The sequence below is a fragment of the Belonocnema kinseyi genome, chromosome 3 (genome assembly GCF_010883055.1).
Source record: "Belonocnema kinseyi isolate 2016_QV_RU_SX_M_011 chromosome 3, B_treatae_v1, whole genome shotgun sequence".
Classification (NCBI taxonomy): Eukaryota; Metazoa; Arthropoda; class Insecta; order Hymenoptera; family Cynipidae; genus Belonocnema; species Belonocnema kinseyi.
In genome coordinates, this window is record NC_046659.1 from 28,123,813 (window position 1) to 28,127,506 (window position 3,694).

Sequence of the window (3,694 nt, forward strand, 5' to 3'; positions counted from 1 at the left end):
TGAAAGAGGGAGCTCTTCTTAATATTTTCACACCAAAATCATGTCGATACACCTTACCGACTGCGAGTAAAGCCACCCACGCTTTAACTTGACAGACTGTAATTAAAATAAAATTTTAAAAGCTAAATTTTGTAATGTTGAGATAAGTATTTTAAGGCATTAAAGATTTTGTAAAGATTTCATATAGAAGAAAATAAGTATTATCAGTTGGTTTATAAATTTATATGTAAATAATTATTATAAGATTCTTAAGAAAATTAAAATAAATGATTTTCGAATATATCAGATGTGTCAAAAAAGATCCGAGGAGATTTTAAAGACATTTTATTTTCAATTTATAGTATTCTAAAAAATATTAAGAAAATTTCTTATCTATTTAAAACGTTTTAAATCCTTCAAGATATTGGTAGCTCTCTTAAGTTTTTATCGAAAATTAAAAAAATCATTCAAAATGTAGAAAAAAATGTCCTTATAATCTTCTAAATTTTCCCAGATATTTTAAGAAACTTTGTTTATTCTCCTGAAACCTTTCGAGATTCTTTTAAAGTTCCTAAAGTTTATCTTGCGTTTCTAAAACACTTCTAAAGTTTAAATATTTTTGAATGTCATCAAGTCTACTAAATATTTCCTGAATTCACTTGATTATTTTCTTCTTTTAAACTTTCTAATCTTATCAAATTGAAGCATTTTGATTTAAAATTTTCTACAATCTTCTTTTAAATTTTAGGAAATCGTTTGATGTGTTTAGAAATCTGCTTGAATTTTTTTAAAGTACATTTTTTAGAATAAAAAATTATTAAAAACTTTCATACGATTATTAGAAAAATAATTCTGTTTTTCTAATCTTGTCAGACCTTCTAATCTCTAATCTTTAAAAATTATCCAAATTTTTCCTGAGATTTTTTTAATTCTGCAAAATTAAAAAAAAAAATTCCTTTAAAGTTTTTCAGATGCTTTGGGAATATTTCAAATCTTTTACAATGTTTCTAAATGTTTAAAAATAATCTTTTCAAATTAGTTGTTTGAAATAAAAAATTATGTTAATTATTCCTTTAAAAATCTTTACAAGTTTTAATTATTTTCTAATCGTTTCAAAATTTTATAATATCTCTTAAACTTACTCAAATTTGAAAGAATTATGTTCCTCAATTTTTCTAAAGTTAAGTAATATGGAAAAATTTCAACATTTTGCTTCAAAAGATTTTATGTACTTTTTAAACATTTTAGAAAATAATAAAAAGTGTTTTGTAATCTTTTTTCAATTTTCTGTTAGAATTCATTCCAAAACAATTATTTACATTTTTTCTCGAGGAGTTTCTTTTATTATCTTTTATTATCTGAAAGTCCTTCGTTTATCGACATTTATTATTATTTTTTCATTTTACGTACATATCTATTATATCTTATCAAAATTTAATATAAAAATCTTAAATGTTACGTCTATTTAAATACTACAATTTTTAATGTTTCCAAATTTTTAGAAATAATTTAACAAATTTTACGTGTAATTAAAATAAACTTTTTTTAAATTTCATTCAACTTATTCCAAGTTATCTTTTTTGAATTTTCAAATATATGCAATTACTTAATCTGACTGGAAATCATTGGACCTTTTGCGATTAAAGGCGGGGATTCTGCTTGAGAAGAAATTTGCTGAAAGTTATTTAAAAAAAAATCATTCGAATTCCAATTTTAAAGACTGATGGTTGTACACAACTTCCAGGTGCATCTTTCTTGTTCTTCTACAAGAATTTTTAGGTTTTTTAGTTTTTCAAATTAGTTTATCCTACGTTTTTAAGCTCTTCTGAAGCTTAAATTCTTTTTTAATCTCATCAATTCTACTCAATAATTATTGAATTTATTCGATTATTTACATTTTTAAAAAATTTTTAATCTTATCGAATTAAAAAATGTTGATTTTAAAACCTTCTACACTCTTTTTCAAAATTTTAGAAGCTTGTTTGATGTGTTTAAAAATCTTCTTCAATTTTATTTTAAAGCACATTTTTCAAAAAAAAAAATCATTAGAAATTTTCACACGATAATGAGAAAAAAAATTCTTTTTTTCTTATCTTGTCAGGTTTTCTAATCTTTAAAAATTATTCAAAATTTTCCGGATTTTTTTTTATTTTGTAAAATTAAAAAAAAAATTGCCTCTAAAATTTTTTAGATACTTTAACAATTTTTCTCATTTTCTCATTTTAATGAAAACTTACAAAATTCTTGAAAAATCTTTACAATTTTTAATTATTTTTGTATTCTTTCAAAATTTCTGAATATCTCTTAAGCTTAATCAAGTTTGAAAGTAGATTTTTAAACCAACATATAATTTAGAAAATTGTGTAACAAAATTTCACAAGAAGGCCTAATAAGAATTATGTTCCGAAATTCAAGATGTGAAAAAATTGATTCGTAATCTTCTAAATTTTTCCCAGTAACTCTAAGAAAAATAGTTTTACCTCCTTGAAATCTTTCGGAATTCCTTTAAATTTTCTAAAGTTTATGTTTGAATGCTTTAAAAATCTAAGCTTCTGACAGAATTTAAGTTTAATATTCGATTTGAATCTCTTCGATTCTTCTTAATATTTCTTGCATTTACTCGATTTTGATCTATTTATTATAATCTTACCAAATTGAAACATTTTGCTTTAAAATCTTCTACAGTCTTCTTTTAAATTTTAGGAAATCCTTTCACATGCTTAAAAACCTTTTTTAATATTCTCATAAAGTACGTTTTTTAAAATAAAAAGTCATTAAAAACTTTCCTACTAATCTGGAAAAAGTTCTGTTTCTAATCTTGTCGAACCTTCTGAGCCTTCTAATCATTAAAAACTATTCAAATTTTTCCAGATTTTCTTTGAAATTCGGCAAAATGAAAAAGATAGCCTTAAAATCTTCAGATTCTTTATTGAGAATTTTAAACATAGTTTAAAATGTATTGGAATTTTTTAAAATTATTTTTTCAAAATAAAAAATGATAGTAATTATTCGTAGAAACCTCAAAGAATGTTCTCCATTTTCGTGAAACCTTATAAAATTCTTTAACAAACTCTTTACAAATTTTAATTATTTTCTAATCATTTCAAAATTCCTGAATATCTCTTAAACTTACGCAAATTTGAAAGGACATTTTTTAAATCAAAATAAATTTTTTAAAAGTGTGCAACAAAATTGCGCAAGAAGGCTTGATAAAAATTAATTTCCTTTTTTTTCTAAAATTATAGAACATAGCCAAATAGCCTGAACTTTCATTCTCTTGACACTCTACGAAATTAAGTTTACTTAAAAACTCCTCCAAATAGCCAGTCTGCCACCGAAAACGAATCGTGAAGTCGGGGGGGCTCGCGCTCGTGCTCGGGCATTTTCGGCTCTAAAGGAGGCTTTCGTACGCAACATGTAGCACAGCCGACTCATCGACACGCTACCAGAGATGAGGTGGGAGATTGCCGAGATAATGGGATAAGAGAATGTGAAAAACATGTGTAGGGATTGCCTACTCAGCCTTACCACTCAGCGGAGTGGGGGGTGCACGTCAAGCTTGAGTTAGGCGGCTGCGAGAGTCAGTGATCCCAGATCTGAAACGAGATGCAGCCCAATACTATGACAGGGCTATGTCCGTGTGAATATAGTAGGAGACGCTGTAAATGACTGAGTTGTGCGCGCAACCCATTTCTCCTCTTCTGAATTTGAAAAC